At 34.3% G+C, this 18232-nt stretch overlaps 1 long non-coding RNA gene across 1 annotated transcript in view; it reads right to left on the reverse strand.

Moving 5' to 3' along the window:
• The window catches only part of LOC146735718 (uncharacterized), a 34885-nt gene extending 20034 nt beyond the window's left edge, over positions 1–14851 (reverse strand). Inside the window, exon 1 of the long non-coding RNA XR_014931191.1 lies at positions 14784–14851. This is a non-coding gene — a long non-coding RNA (uncharacterized LOC146735718). The remainder of the gene's footprint in view (positions 1–14783) is intronic.
• Positions 14852–18232: the final 3381 nt, after the last annotated feature.

The raw sequence follows: 18232 nt of genomic DNA on the forward strand, positions 1-18232 counted from the left end.
TAAAATGTAATCAGCTATTTTATTCATCCGTAATCTTTAATTAGCGTTATCTGTAAAGTGTAAAAACCTATTTTTTAGCTGTAAATTGAATTTCCAGTTACCCTCTTGCCCCCCTAAATATGGGACTCTGAATGACAGGTGGGCCTGGAAGATAGCGTCATCATACAGTATTGATGATCGAAATTCACATTACTATATTATGCTTCCGACGGAACAATCCGATATTTATGCTGGATAACACAGAACACAAGTACTAGAAACTGTCAAGTCAAGTGTTGTCAAATCAGTAAAAAAATATACTATGGTTTACATGTGCATAAAAATGTTACTACAAAATAAATATCAATAAATACAATATTTTCAATACTTTGAAGGGACAGGAAGATGAATACGCTTATCAAAAATTAGAAATGACACGCAGATAAACATGCAGTCATATAATACATGGGGATAAAGACCTTGATGCAAAATTAGTAGGTTGTAGATTAGTAGTTCTTTTTCTTGATTGGTCTGTTCTATTATTGAACGTCAACGCAGTGACCTGTCAGAAACACCAACATGGGCACAGTCCACAATTGCTTAGCAAACGTGTAGTATTATTGGGCTAACAATGTGTGTTTCAATGCATCAGTTCGTTATACCCAACCAATCTAGACTGAATGGTCGTATTATAATCAATAACTAGATATAATTCACAACAATGAAATGCTAAGCTGTACTAGATTATTTCAATATACATATTCACGCAGAGCCACAATTATAGCATATATACTATTCTTTAACTTTGACTTAAAATTATTTAGAATTGCAATTTAATTGAGTTTAATTAAATTGCAACCATATAAAGCGTTTTACCCCAAAATATTGCAACTATATTAAAAGTTCATCCAATAGAGTCTTCGAAACAAAAGTTAATCCAATGGAGTCCTGGAGTAGAACGTGGGTTCAAATTTACATATTTCAAAATTGGAATGTAAGAGGGATCCTTCTGAATATGAAAATGAACCAAGTTGATTACATTTCAAATAACTAATTATATTTTATTAATATTTTTTATCATATTTCAGAAAATGATCATATATCTGAGCCACTTACCTTTGATACAAATAGTATTATTAGTGTGGAAACAAAAAATACAATTACAATTTCAAGAAAGTCACAAGAGCAAAATGATTAGAAGCAAATAATGGGTGCTCAGCTACATGTTCTTCCACATCAGAGATGAAATCATCCACTCGAAATACAATTATAGTCACTTTTATAAAGAATATGAATGGGAAGGTTTCTATAGCTGCAAGTCTTTGAGCCGGGAAGTTTCCAAGAGGTCAGAATCAAAACACGCAAAATTCAGATAAATTTTGTAATTGCAATTGAAAAAAAGTGTATGATAATGTTAGTGAATAACGTTAATTCCAGTTGTATATACACATATACAACGCTACAAGCTACTTTTAATTTAGAGTAAAGCAGAATTGATGGATTTTTAGTCCTGTCCTAGAAATTCATTCTGGCAGGAAAACTTGTGCTATTTGCTGTCACTCCATGAAAAGGGTAAACGACTTCAGGTGCTACATTTCACCTCTCACAAAAATAACGGAGATCTGCTGTGGAGGCTTATTTACGATGCCTACCCTACTGATGCAATATTGTTAAAATCTGGTTCGCCAGAAATCGATAGCTGCCTGGTGTTTTTTTTTGCAAAATTTAGAAATTCCTAGTCCTATCTAAAAATGGCTAAGGACTCCACTTTGATGTGCTTTTTCGGATATCACAACAAATAGTATTTATGACAATATATAGTATACAAGTTTGGATTTTGTCGGATAAATGTCAAAAACACAAACCGGGAAAAGGGACGCGCCACTAGGCTTGAATAATTAACTGCTGTCAATCAATGTCACGTGACGTTGGGCCGCTAAAACAGGATGCGTCATCTAATCTCGAAAAACATTTACACAGTTCTTAATGCTTTTTTCATTACCACATAGCGGATTCAACGAAAACAATGAAAATTGTGTTCGCAATTTTAAAAAGTTGCCACAGAGGGTACGAGCAAGAAATACCCTTAGTCGTGTTTTAATGCACTGTGTTTAGTATTGTTTACTTTTACTTGGTAATAAAGAGTGTATCCTGGAAATAGCGCAGTATATGAGGGTAAATGTAACAGGAATGAGACTCGAACCAAACGATCTTTGAAGTTGACGATGACGGACCAATAATGTTACATGTGACTCGGTACGAATTAATTAATTTACTGGCTTATTCATGGCTCTTTTACAGCTTTTTAAGAAATATGCCAAATTCGTGCCGTATATGTGTACCCACTCGCCGGCCCATAGCTAAATCATGAACATTTTTGTTTTCTATAAAATTATTTTTTTAACGTGACTACTAAATATAATCTTTTTAAAAAATTACAGTCACGCCGACCTGGTTCACATTAGGAAATGTAAATTAGTCGGCATATATATAACAATTTTACTTTTGCATTACAAGTGGTGTGGTCGGTCATCAGGTGTTCGCACACAGTGATGCATCGTCTAAAATGTATTCTCTTTAGCAACATTTATGAGAGTTTGTTGACCGTAGCGATTTTGACAGTATTCTAAACATATGTGCATCGTGGCCATCTCCGCGGTGTCGTAGTTCAACGACACAACGATGGCAAATGCATGTGATACGTCAATTCTGCATTTCAGAAGAACGACATTGATGAAATAAATTCAATTCAAAGAAATGGTCAATGCCATATAATGTATCCTCGTCAAACTCCACTCTAATTTGTAGATCTTCAATCTTGGTATGCAAGTTCCCTGTGTAGCCAGCATGACATGTCAAATTTTGGAGACAAATGGTCAGGGGGGAATCCTGATTGTCTTGAAAATTTGGCACACTTTTGTAATACTCATACTCACATTGGTAGGTGTGAATTTAAATGGAAGTCGTCACAACGTTTATTAGACACACTTGTACATACCCTCGTGTCACAATAACAAATCCCGTGAACAATTTGGGTAGAATCTTGCAATCATTTTTTTTAGTACATCATAACATTATAAAAAAATATGGTTTACCTTTTTCCAGACACTATCTTGGATTTGTGGCAGCCATCTTGAATTTGGCATAAAAAAATACATATTGATCATTATTTTACATTCCTTTTCCATCTTTCTTTGGAATAATTTATGTTTTTCAATTCTACTTCAATACTATATCAATTTACATTGATGAAATATAACTAAAGATGACACTGAAAATTCAAAATGGCTGCCAAATTCAAAATGGCTATCATAGAAATAAAATTTGTGTTCATTGTCTGTGAAGCTTTCTTGAATATTGTGTTAATTATCACTATAACAAGTTGGATATATATTGTAGTGGTTATAAATAATACTTATTTATTATTTCAATTAATAAAGTCCTAAAGACATGGCTGAGCTGTGTCTTTAATATCAAACCTCAACATAGGAGCCCTTAAGAAGCAATATAAAAGAAAGCAGCTACACTATATTCTTAGACAGAGTATGTCAACGAGCTGAATACGGTGATGTGGAGTGTATCCCAATTTTGAAGCATCTCTGTAAAGTAACTCTAGAAACATTGAAGAAAAAAGCTGCTGTATGGCATGCCACTTGCTATTCATCTATTATTAACAGCATTCAACTTGAAAGAGTAAGACAGAGCTATGATAAAAGTGTTGCTGCTAACGATACTTCGCATCTTAAAAGAAAGAGAGGGCGACCAACAGCAGCAGGCGTGCAATTAGACACTGCAGAAACATGAACAACAGTGAGATATACAAGGTTACAGATATCTATGTTTGATAGAAAAATGTGATTTTTCTGCTAAAGTCAAATTGTTGGACACCCTCTTCATCAATGCCGTTCTACCAATGTTGGGGCAGAAATATCGAAAATCATCACACACTCAGATACTGCTCAATGGTAGGTAAACTATGATGTCCTGTCAAAAAACGATGCTTTGTCAAGAGACATAATGTATCACAAGATTTGCATGGTACGACAGTGGAATAAATACTGTGTTTCAAAGCTCAGGAACAAGATACAGGAGAGACAGTGGCATTCTTAGCTGCCGAGATGCAGTTTTATACTCAGTTGATTGACAGCATTTTCACTGGGGCATAAATCCCAATCACTGAAGCGATGGCAGACTATAGTGAAAGGAACACAGTGTAGCTAGCATAACAATAACAAGGAACATGCTCAAAGAAAAAAAAATTAAAAGAAACATTGAGAATGTAGAATTCACACGTCCAAAAGTTAAGTCAAGGCCGACAACGATTCACTCAAGAGCAGCACAAGCTGCAGCAGTAGATGCTGCAGCACACAAGAATGGCATTGAAGAGGGGCAAGTAATATTTCAATGTGCACAAATTGTCCGCAGGGCCATCGAACAAGCCAATACATGAACATTTAGTGGTTCACTAGCAGCAACAAATGGGCTGTCTGAGCTTGACATATTACTGAGATGGATAATACAGGAACATACTGTATACCAGACAGTATTCTGTGCTAATATGATTCACTGCAGTTGTAACACCCTAGCACAACAGATAAAACAAGCTTGCAATCAAAGATACAGATTGCATATAAACCTAAGTCGCTCATGGCTTGATTTCGCAACACAACTTACACCCCTCTAATGACAGAAATGTACCTGCATTGGTTGGAACCTCATACAAATCTGCATTAGAACATATATCACAGATTACAGGCGAAGTACAGGCAAACATGAATAACAACAAAGGTGTTTATGTACCTTTTTGTTTGGGTAAGGCCAAACTATTTATGCGGCTATCGACAACATCGATGTAAAGTAACTGCATTTCAGTACGGAGCTCAACAAGGAGAAACTGTTGAACCCATAGTTGGACCACTACAGCTAAGTACAACATCTCCTGAATTTCAAGTTTTCCAACATCTCGATAAGCTACTGGATTCACAACAGTGTATCACTGCTTGTAGACTAAAATGTATCAGTACAGACACTGTAATCATGGAACAACCATGCACTACAAAAGAAACTACAGTTGTAACACAGTCATGTATCAGTTCAGACACACATACTAATGAGCAGGAATCCACCAGCAAAGCTACCAAAGGCGTATTTAGTATACATGAGTTGATATGCCCTCTTCACCAACACAGTCTGGTATCAGTGCAGAAACACAGACCATGGAACACCCAGACGCCAATAACGCAACTACAGCAGTACCGCAGTCAATTTTCTAGGGAGATACTGGCCTCCAGATCATGGAGCAGGGAGCCACCCAGGAAGCTACCCAAGAAAACAATGATGTCTCAAAACATAACATCAGTGGTACTATTATTGACCACATGTATTCCAATATTAATACATGTTGCACACATGTTGGTACCATTACAACTGATGTAACTGACCACTTCCCAATATATGCTATTTTTGAAAATGTACTTTCTGTTAATAAGTCACACAGTACAAAAATTATTACAGAAAATTTAAAAACTATCAAACAGTCAAACAATTTTAAAAACGATTTGTCTATTCAATCTTGGGACAGGGTCTACAGACAACAGGATGTTAACCTGGCATACAACACATTCTACACCAGTTTTAATGAGATATGTAATAAACATGCACCCATTGTGAGTAAAAATGTAAAGTGTAACAATTTGAAGAAGGAACAGCCTTGGATTACATCAGCAATTAAAAAGTCAATTAAGAAATAACATAAACTGTACATCAAAGTTTTAAATACCTATAAAATATATGACAACATGCTTACATACACTGGGTATTGAGAAAAGCAGTGAACAATTATTATTCAGATTTATTTACAAAGTATCGTAATAATTCTGGTAAAACTTAGGAAATTATCAATGACTTACTTGGTTCCTCTGAAAACATATAACAAACTTTACCCAAAGAACTAAAAATTAATGTTGATAACACCGATAAAATACTATCCAATCCCACTGACATTGCAGAAGCCTTCAATAACTACTTTGTTAATATTGAACCCAACCTTGCCTCAAATATTACCAATCCCCCAAATAATTTTGATCACTATCTTAATGACCCCAATGTGAATTCTTCTTTCTTCCTTGCACCAACCACAGAACAGGAGGTAGCTTTGACATTAAGCCATCTTGAACAGAAACAAAAATGTCAGACTATGACTGTTTACCGGCACGACTTCTTGTAGATGGAGCTGATATCATTTATAAACCACTTTGTTTTATTTTTAATTTATCATTTTTACAGGGACATTTTCCAAATACATTAAAAATGGCAAAGGTAACGCCCATCTACAAACAAAGCCCAAACAATATCCCTGGAAATTACAGGCCAATTTCAGTGTTACCCCTTATTAGCAAGGTTCTGAAAAAATAGTTTAATAAAAAACAACTACTGCATTATTTGGAGAAAGAGAAAATTCTTTACAAGCATCAATACGGGTTTCGTAATGAATTCAGCACTAAGCTTTCCCTAATCAATTTAATAAACAAACTACTCCTTTAAATTGACGAGGACAAGCCAACTATTGGAATATTTATCGATTTTACAAAAGCTTTTGATACTATTAATCATACAATTTTGCTGACAAAAATGGGTCATTATGGTGTACGCGGGCTTCCAAATAAGTGGTTTAAAAGTTATCTAGAAGATAGATCACAATTCATTTTTTCAAATGGTGTTTCATCTGGGCAACTTCCCATATCATGTGGTGTACCAGAAGGTTCAGTACTTGGCCCTACCTTATTTCTTTTATACATTAACGATTTCCCAAACTCTACCAATTTGTTTCATTCTTTTTCACCAGGGGCAGATATTGATTTGTGTATTATTAACAAACATTTAAACAGTGTTGTACACTGCAGTGATGCAAATAAGTTGACCATCAATTGTTCAAAAACAAAATATATGATCATCAGCAGTAGGCGTATGTGTGTGACAGTAAGAGGTGCCCTGTCCATAAAAAGCAACGTAGTACATGAGACTGAATCAGCAACTTTCGTAGGGATGGAAATTGATAAATATCTGACCTGGGATAATCACATTTCAAAGACCAATAAAGCTATTAGGAAAAAGACGGGCATCCTTTTAAAATTAAGACATTATGTCCCACGGCATATTCTACTTTTGTTATACAAAACGTTGATTCAGCCTCATATCGCCTATGGTTTAGAAGTTTAAGGTAGTACATACTCGTCACATCTTTAAGTTATACATATCATACAAAAAATGATAGCCAGAGTTATAACGTTTTCCGACTTTACTGCGCATGCTCCACCAATTTTTAATACTCTCCAAATTCTTGATATTTTAAAACTTAATAAGTCATTACTTTTAAGTTGTATGTATGATATAATTCATGAGAATCTCCCACAATCAATGTCAACTAACAATTTTCAGTATTTACATCATGAATATAGAACACGACAAAGATGTCGAAATGATTTTCTTGCACCTAGAATGAACACAGTAGTGGGGACAGTTGCAATATTTTATTTAGGAGCCAAACTTTGAAACAAAAACTACTATATGGGAAAATTTAATGTCAGAGTATTTAGAATAGAACTAATATTTATTATAAATGTATGTATATACACATATATATATATATATATATATATATATATATTATATTATCATATTTGTGTATTTGAAATATATTGAGGTGTAACCTACTATCAGCTGCAACTTAAGTCATTACATTCAAGTTATGTCAGAGATCTGACTCGACTAGCTTTTAAGCTATTTCAGATTCCAATTCACCTAGACTGCATGTACAATTTTGTGTATTGTATGAAATATTTTCTAGGTAAATAAATTATTATTATTATTATTATTATTATTATTATTATTATTATTATTATTATTGCAATTTATATATGTGTGGGCTGCTTACAACTCTGTAATCAACGAAGATTCAATATCAGATAATCAAAAAACACTTTACAAGCCCATGAATAGTCGACTTTGACTACTCCACTCTTACAGCTACACAAACTAAATGAACTTGTCAGAAGTAACGTTTCCCATAAACCACTGTGTGTTTGGCTTGATATGGATCTATAAAAAAGAGTTATTAAACTTGCCTACCTGGATCCAACTCAATATTCAAATAAATAGATTGAGTCTCCAGGTCAGTTTCATACAGTCTTGTGCGCATTGCGATGCCTTGGTCAAACAGTTGAAAGTAGTGGACTGGATGATGCATGGGTTCAGGCAGACATGTACAGCACAGTCATGCAGATTGTGAATGGTAAATACTACAACCGAGCCATAGAATGCCACCAGGTGACCTTACAAGTAATGAATGACCTTTTGCTTGAGGCTATTTTTCAGAAAAACCCAGGTGCTTGTGCAGCATTACAGCATAGTTTACATAACCTATTAAATGCGTACAGAAACCAGAAGAGTGTCTACAAGCTCATAAAGATCTGATATCTACTATTTCAGCATCCAATTTTAGGAAAATATTGGATGACTACGATGCTGCAAATAACAAGTACCCTGTTTATAGATGGGCTCGAAGTTACCACAATGCTTAGTTTCTTTCAGGGAACTCGTCACCAACAGTGAGATCTACATTTGGCATCATTAGAACAATTATTTATCTGGTTCTTTGCATAAAACAGGCTAGATTATGCCCAACATGTACCTGAATACATTGCCCGAATTTATTATTTAAAACATACAAGACATGATATCTTTGCCCAGGGAAACTTCACTATGAAGACCAACTCTGTATCATTTACAGCTATTGGTGTGAACCAAGCGCAGGAATATGTCAACAAAGGTAACAAAGGTGATGGAGGAGTATCTGGAATAACCACAAGCCCTGAAGCTCTACTTAAGTATTGCCTAAGTGCTCCTGAATTTACACAACTATCAACTGAGTCGGAATACATGTTAGGAGTAACACAGTTTACTTTGCACCACCTTTACACCACCAAAAGACAGACACTAAATTAAACCGACAAGAGAAGTATAATGCATGCCCTCAAAAAAGTGCTATCAAATTCCAGTCCATTCAAAATGAACTTAAGTTGTTCAATCTGATGGAACAGAATCTCGTGGAGAAAGGGCTTACAGATTTGTGGAAATAAAAATATGTGGGAAAATATGAGCAAGGTAAAAATTCTTGGGTGGAGTGCTGGTTGTAAGCCATTGAAAACCAACACAGCGATGGGACAGACAAGTCTGCGGGCATCCATTTAACTCATGGCACGTCTTTTAGTATTTGTGAGATCCTCCAGAGAACTTGACATGAAAGAAGTAATTGGAACATACAAGGTATCCACCAGCAATCAGCAGTTTATGACAGGTTATGGTAGACTACATCTACATCAAGACAAAGCACAACTCATGCACCAGGTAGAGCGTTTAGTAGCGGAACCAATAGCAAATTAAGTATCTAATAGCACAAGTACAGAGATTCCTGACCAGACATGTATTCTGTTTGATGAAACGGCAGTTGTTCAGGATCTGGTGGTTTTTAAATCGGTCATCAAGAACTGTAATGACCTTGTCAAACAGTTTGTTAAAGCAATAGATAGGAAGTAGTATGACCTCAGTGTTAATTCTTCTCTAAATGATGCAACCAGAAAGCTTCGCACAAAAGGAAAGTCGCAACAGCAGCCATGTCACAAAGTAGAAGACACAATTCATATAAAGGATTTTGGCACTTTTTTAGTAGTACTGAGACAAAGGACCAGTTAACATTGTACCTTACCGAAAAGTTGACAGAGCACTCCAACTCATTAGTTACTTCAGTGACACAAGGTGTCCGTTCAAATCAGCAAAAATCAGATACTATAGAGGTCCAGAGCCTTACTTATACGTTATGTTGCCGAGGTTCATAGCTCTGCGTTAAATGTTCTCATCTATTCCTCAGATACAGATGTGATGGTTCTAGCAATATCTACACAGCCAAGCTTGGGTTCAGTAGCATCAGAAAAAGGTCACCTTGTAAGACTAAAGCCTATCTACAATGCTGTTGGGAGATGCAAAGTAGCAGCATTGAGAGGTCTACATACAATCAGTGGTTGTGACACCTCTGGTCACATTCATGGCAAAAGCAAAAATACACAGTGGAATGCCTTCCTTACAGCTAGTGACAATGTCATCAGTATGATCTCTGCCTTAGGTATCGATGATGAACCCAGTGAAATGATACTTAAAATGCGAAGAGCTTGTGTGTCAGCTGTATGAAACAAAGAAGTCCACACATACACAGGCAAAAGATGCAAGATGGCCTCACTTTCTGGCACTGAAGGCTAATCAGGGGACTGAAAAACTTCCACCAACACATGGTGTCATTCATGAAAATACACTAAGAGCACACCTGCAATGCAGTATTTGGCAGCAGGGTCTTGCTGCTAAACCACAGAAACTTGAAGCCACTGCGCTAGGTTGGTCACTCTGACTCAGAATTTAGTTATTTTTTTCATGTATATAGTTACATTATATACAGTATAAAAACTCACACATAGGTGAGGGAAAAGGAAAAATTGAAATGAATATTGAATTGATAAAATTGAATGAAAGAACGATAAATAGATAAATTAATAACAACGATTAAATTAAGTACAATAAAATTAATAATAATGATTGATTTAAATTATTATACATTTCAAATAACGTTTGATATAAATAAGATATAAACAATAGTAGTGTAAATAATCGCGACAGCGTGGGCTTGGTCGTGTCCTTCTCAATAGTAGGTATTGGTAGCTTAACTATTGTCACGGTAGTCTGGAAATTTCAGCTCCTGCCCATGGAGAACTGCTATGGTATCATTGATGCACCACTGGGCTCTAAATACATCAAGTGAATTGGTCAACAGGTGGTAGTTGAACTCATCACTGATTTTCCATTTGAGACAGGATTTAAAGCACTGCAGCGCATCAGCCTCCGTGGAATTTCTCAGCTATTAAATCGTGATGTGAATTGCTGATTTAACAGAGCTGAGCAAATAGCACACCAGGAGATGTTAAGGGTAATGATCTTCCTTCTTGACAATTAGTTATACAGTCAGATCAAATATGGTTGAATGCCTCCAATTTTGATTTTCAGCCATACTACTATATCCCTATACATGAAACTGGACACATTACATTCAGTTTGAATACAAAAACAATATGTTTAATTTCTGACCTTGTATTTCGATTTTGAAAGAGTCATATAATAAATCTAATTTCTGTTGACACTAGACCAGCCAATTATTCATTTTCAATTACTAACTATGACTTTAGTCCATATTATATTATTATTTTTGGCATGAATAATACCCGCTGATTTCAATGAAAACTGTGTCATTATCAATTATTTATTTATTTATTTTTTAGCTCTGCCGTCGACTTAGTGGGGCGAAGCTTATCGTATGAGTGATTGTCCGTAGGGATCTGCATCAACTTTTTACTTTTTCGACTACTTTTTGGAAGCTACAAAGCATTATCACAAGCTTATAACAGCACAGCTACAAGTTATTCCACACAAAGAACCATTCATTCCATTTTATATATGTGGTATTTTCCACAGTAATAATTTTGTATCTTCGCTGGAGATCTTGTTTACAAAAACACGGAAACAACATCAACGTGGCCACAACCGTTGGTTGTGAAAAGTTCTACAATACCAATAACCATGTCAATAAGTATTACAATTGTGGTGAAATGATGAAAAAGCCTCTTAGATCAATACACCAAAACTATGCAATGATATTCATTCTGAATTAGCTATCACGTGAACAATATTTGATACAATAACCACCATGTGATATCGCTGGTGTACTACATTGTATATTGTGATATCACCATTGTAATTATATTTGTAATATTATTACATTTGGTGTACTATGCCCTATATAGATGTGTAGTTGGTCTACACACACTTGTGGGTGTGATATGCGTTTTGATTGGCAAGTGTTATATATAGGTACTTAGCGTATACGTCTGACGGATTTCTTTTCATTACAATATCATTAATTCTCTAATTTTACCCAATATTCTTGTAATTTTGGGGACAAAGGCGGAGCTCTATATTGACCAGTAGGTTGCTTGTTGTTAAAAAAAAGAAGATATTTTTGACTTCTTGTTGAAAACCACAAGTTCTATTTGTTTGATATGAAACATGTACTTTAGGTGGACCTCTAAGAGATTTGTATATTTTGTGATGATATTTTCTAATAATTTTCTAATTGAAATGTTCATTGCTAACAGAGGAGCTATCTCAATTTTTTTTTTCATTTCATGAAACATTCCCTGGATAAGTTCGTTTCAGCAAGTGGTTTCTGTCAATTCAAAATGGCTGACTAAGACAGTTTTTGTTCAAATCAAAGAAAAATTAGTTATAATTGTGTGTCCTGAAATGTCATTATTCACTTGTAAGGTTTATGTAAATTTTAAAACTCACCTCTGGTTAATTCATTATATTCCTTGTATTTGAGGACTGTGCGCAGATTTCAATTCAATTTTCATACTAGTCATTCAACAGATTTCAATGAAACTTGATACATATTTGCACTAGGACAATGCCCAGTCCAGATTAGTTTTTGGTTGAAAACCATGTGTATTAATGATCTAATTTGCATATTAATTAGCTAAAATCTCAATCACTCATCAGATTCAATGAAACTAAGATGCTTAGTACAGACATGCTTAGGATAAGCCATATAAACATGTTCAGTTTAGGATTGAATTCTATGCGTACTAATTGTCTAATTAACCAATTTATAGGCGTCCACGAATAACATTCATCAAATGTTAATGAAACTAGTTACATTGGTGCTTTTGGATAATCGACAGATCTGATTACTTCAGGGTTGAAATCCAGGCATATTAATTGCCTGTTATTAATTTCATGTGTATTTTATAATATGCATAACTGCAATGTACTAACTCTGCTGCAAATATGCAATTCGTGCTATAATAAAGGCATCTGACAATGTGTTATGAATAATGTATTAAATGACTATGGTCTTGTGACCTCAGTGATAATGGTAACTGTAAAATTTTAAGTACTGTACTGCTATAATCGTTTAAAAAGATATATGGTCAAAATCATGTAGGGTCATTATTTCATTAAATATTTATAATTGTAAAACCATAACTACTTGGAAGTACCCTAATCAAAGCTTGCAGCCTAATGATGTTTTGCTTTATTAGAAGCACATGTGCTTACTGTGAATATAAAGAACAAAGATATAAATGACCAAAATATGATTGTGCATACAATAAACATAATGTGTACTTTACGTGTATTGAAAATTTGTTTCTAATATTGTAAATACAGCATTCCCTTTTTTTGAATATGACCAAACAATCATCTTCCATAATAATGACAGTTGACTACTTGAGTAGTAGACATACACTTGGCGAAGAGAATGAAGAAGAATACCAAGAATAAGAACAACAAGTGGTGAGAATTCAACAGCTACCATAGCAATGCAAATACAATCAGTGAACTGTCTTCAACCCTGGATGCCAGGCAATTGGAAATGTGAAAGGCACATTAGTCACAAAGGGAAGGACTATCCGAAAATGCACCGAATCGGGGTGTAGTGCCCTTTGAGTAAGCCAAGAGTATTATGGAAACTGCAACTAATGCCATTGAAAATGACTTTTCGGGAGAAGCCTAATTATACAACTTAAGAAATTTGATAAAATTAGCAGTGATTATTAGTTTATTATGCGCAGTCATGGAGTTATACGTTCATCGCAGCATTAGACAGCATTGTTTTGTGTGTTACAGTACTTTTGGTTCTTAATTATTTGAATACTACCCTTGGTGGATACTGTGTGTAGCAAATGATTTCCCCCTTGGTGATGAAGTGTTAATTCTGGTAAAACTACTCCAAACAACCAGCTATTTGAATGTAAGAATATATACATATTATACATGATTTGCATACTGTGTGAAGCTAATGATTTCCCCCCATGGTGATGTAGTGTTGATTCTGGTAAAACTACTCCAAACAACCAGCTATTTGAATGTAAGAATATATACATATTATACATGATTTGAATACTGTGTGAAGCTAATGATTTCCTCCATGGTGATGTAGTGTTGATTGTGGTAAAACTACTTCAAACAACCAGCTATTTGAATGTAAGAATATATACATATTATACATGATTTGCATACTGTGTGAAGCTAATGATTTCCTCCATGGTGATGTAGTGTTGATTGTGGTAAAACTACTCCAAACAACCAGCTATTTGAATGTAAGAATATATACATATTATACATGATTTGAATACTGTGTGAAGCTAATGATTTCCCCCCATGGTGATGTAGTGTTGATTGTGGTAAAACTACTCCAAACAACCAGCTATTTGAATGTAAGAATATATACATATTATACATGATTTGAATACTGTGTGAAGCTAATGATTTCCCCATGATGGTAAATTGTTGAATCTGGTAAAACGAGTATATACATAATATATATAATTTGCATCTAGTGTGAATACTGTGTGAAACAAATGATTTAACCCATAGTGGTACATTAGTAAATCTGATAAAACTATCCCAATCAATCATCTGTATGGATGTATCATTTACTTGAAGTACTTCACATATATGTGTAGCTATTTGAATATGCATGTTATCTTGCCCATAATAGACATATCTAGTATAAGGGACGACCAACGTCAAAAGTTATTCGCGTATTTTTGATACTCAACAATGATGTCAAAAGTTAATGTTAAAGTTAATGCAGCCACGAATAGTGGAATAATTCGTATTATCTCACCTGGTTATATGATTCTTACCTGTATCTCTCGTTAAGACACCCACAGTTGTACGTAGTGCATTATATAAGTTGTCCGAATGCTGCCCTGTATGAAGGAAAATATGCATGGACATTTATTTGGAAATCTCAAAGGTTGTTATAATCACAAAGCATTATATATATATATATAAACAAAACCAAATAATTGAGCTTTGCCAGAATATGTTATAGAATTTGATATACAATTTGAAAATTTGTTTATAACGGCTTTATATCTAGTTATAAATAGGTTAAACGTTGTCCTGGTTGCTCATATATATCGTTCTTTTTTTCTCAGTGAAATACAGTATAAATAATTAATATCACTGTACATTCATAGTGGTCATGGGCGGGGTGTAAGTTGATGGTACACCCGCCTCTGAAAAAGATTGGCGGAGTTGCATTTAATGGTTATTTTTGCAGCGAAATACACAATGACGTCATTGAATAATTGGTTACAAAAGAAACCAATTATATGGTCATACATTTAAAATTAAGTCGATACTAGTTAAATTTGCGTGACGTGACGCAACTGACGAACGACCCGAAAACAAATATATTTGTTGAGTTCTGTGTTCTCGATTTCAATCCAGCAGTTCATTAAAGCAACAACACGTTCTTACATGTATCCGTAGACTTTTGGCGCTGGTACATATTCTGTGTGAGATATTACAGTTTTCGTGATTCGTTATAATATTTGAGAGTTTGACAAATTATTCAAGCGAAGATCCTCACTCGAGCATATGAATACAACTAATAATAACAGTATGCATGTGAATACAACTGTAGTTATTACAACTATTTATAACAATCTGCATGTTTGAGAATGTAGTATCTTATGTATGCTTTGACACTTTTAAAATTCGACACACACATCATACATGCCCAATGACGATTGTTTCGCAATCTGATCAAAGTTAGCCGAGAGGCAGCCATCTTGCTATTTGGAAATGTTGTATCATGAACATGGTTTGTCATTTTCATTCAAATTACTTATATACACTGTACATTTTAGATTACAGTTTGTTTCATAATCAGATCAAAGATGGCCGACTGGCAGCCATCTTGCTTCTCGGTTTTCGTTCAAATCTGTTATAAACATTATACACGTTGCGACAAATGTCCAAAATGATTAGTTTCGTGTTCGAGTACAAATTGACCAACTGGCAGTTTTTTTTCAAAATGTATCATTGAGATGTTAGGATACATGTCTACGACAATTAGTTTCACAATCATTCCATGTAGATAATTTTAATTCCCTAATTTTTGTGAATATTTTTGTCATTTTTGGTAAATTAATATTTAGATTTTTATTTTATTTAATGATGATATCTTCAATTCTGTAATTGTAAAACTTTATAATTAACTGCTATAATTACAATCAAGTATTTGTCAAGCATAATTACTAAATTTTGACTTCTTTCTGTTTTTTCAGTGAAAATGGTGACGCGTTGGCTTCACCACTTGCCAATGATTCTCTGTGTGTAAGGTCAGAGAATCAACTGTATGTTTGTGTTTAATGCAACACATGCGGCAACTTGGAGTATATAAAGTGTGTTCCCTAGTTACCATTTTCTAAGTATTGTTTGTTTGACAGTGTTTAAATAAAAATTGTTTAAAAAACAAATCGAGAGTGGTTTGTGATAGTTCAAACTAAAATGTCCACACACACAAACTAATCATTCTAAAAAAAGAATATTCATTCATGATATGAAGTTTAAAAAATACCTTTCATCGTTGCAGAAGCTCAACAAATTTAATTTGTCATTTAAGTTTAGACCATCGCCACTAAATTATTTGTTAATAGTGCAAAGTAAACATTTGTGTTAGGGGTCACATATTTTACATTGTTGCTAGTGTATATTTTTTTATTTGATGTCAGTGTGTGTTACTTTATATTTTATTTCAATGAATGATATCAGCAAGTGCAAGATTGAAGTTCAGCAAGGAACATTTGCAATACAGAGCATATATTACTCTACACTGCAATCATACATATTATCATGCAGCAAATTATATTATGTCACTTTGATTATTATATTAATACGTTTTTATGCCACGTCTGCCCAATCATTCCAGACCTGTGTTCAATTTCGTTCAGCCTGTTCAACCAAAAGAAAAGATGAATTTTACCAAATCCAGTTCAACCTCGTTCAGCCACATTTAACCAAATTAAAAAAAAATTGACAAAATCAAATAAATTGATATTATATTATAAGTGGATTGACATGTTGTCATACATCAACCAAGCTTGAATCGTACCAGAATGTTTGACAAAACAATGAAGATAGTGTATGTTGCTCACGGCTATTAATTTAGCGTACAATTGTAGTCGACACCCATTATTAATGTGTCTGTGTTCAAACCCTTTAGTACGCTTTTAACAATTTAACTCGTGTGAACATAAACATTTACCATACAGAAACGAGAATTATAGACCTCGACATGAATTAGTCAACCTTCAACGAAATTATTTACGCTGAAGACATTAACCTTTTTCTTTGGGCTAACTGAATCAGCCACACCAAAAGAGAGTTTGCTTGTGTGTGAAAAAAATGGCGCACGCCAAACAACATGCCATGCTGATTCATCAGATATTATTGTATACGTCTCTTGAAGAACATAAAAGTCGCTAGAATTGTTAAGTTTCAAAAAAATTAACAACTTCTATCTTTTATTAGTTTCACGGCAGCCTCGTACGTACTCTGTCTTAGCTTTGATATTTGTCAAGAGTGAAAAAAGAACAATCCAGTAGTATAGTAGTTATAGTAACTAACAACTGCGTGTTTAATATTAGTGTTACAACAACTTGACATTAACGAGTTTAGAAGGTTTTCTGTTGTTGTTTTTTTTCATCGCCTCAATTTTCATCACAGATGTCAATTACGTTAGTTTTATTCAATTGTGTGTTTTGGATAGCGTTTTTAGTTTCGATCGTTTAGTTATATTTAAAGAAAAGTTGTAATTTGTTGCAGAGCATTCCTCAGTACGTTTTGGGGATTTCTCCATTGTATCGTTATGTATTGTTACATGATATCTGTTTGCATGTCAATTCCAGTTTCGGTTCGCATGTCAGTGTCAGCGATTTGAGAGATGTGAAGTTGTGTTTTTGTTGATCGTTTTAGACGTGTCAGTCAAAGTGGTATCAACAATGGCGACACAGAAAATGTTATCTATGCAATTTCTCTGAATGTGTCCCTTTGCGTGATACTTGGCATGTAACACCATCAGTCGGCAAATATATTCGATAAGGACGTTCTTCATACGTAACATCTTATTCGCATAGCATATAAACCTGTCTGCAAAAATATTTGATGTGACACAATTCAGGTTTCTTGCATCATAATACTCAGAGTACTCAATATTTACGGGTCAATTCCTTTTCAAGTATTTCGTTTGGAATAAATTATGGAACTCCTGATAATAATACTTTGGTGGCTGAATGAATAG

The sequence above is a fragment of the Saccoglossus kowalevskii genome, chromosome 12 (assembly GCF_978046115.1).
Source record: "Saccoglossus kowalevskii chromosome 12, keSacKowa6.1, whole genome shotgun sequence".
Taxonomy (NCBI): Eukaryota; Metazoa; Hemichordata; class Enteropneusta; family Harrimaniidae; genus Saccoglossus; species Saccoglossus kowalevskii.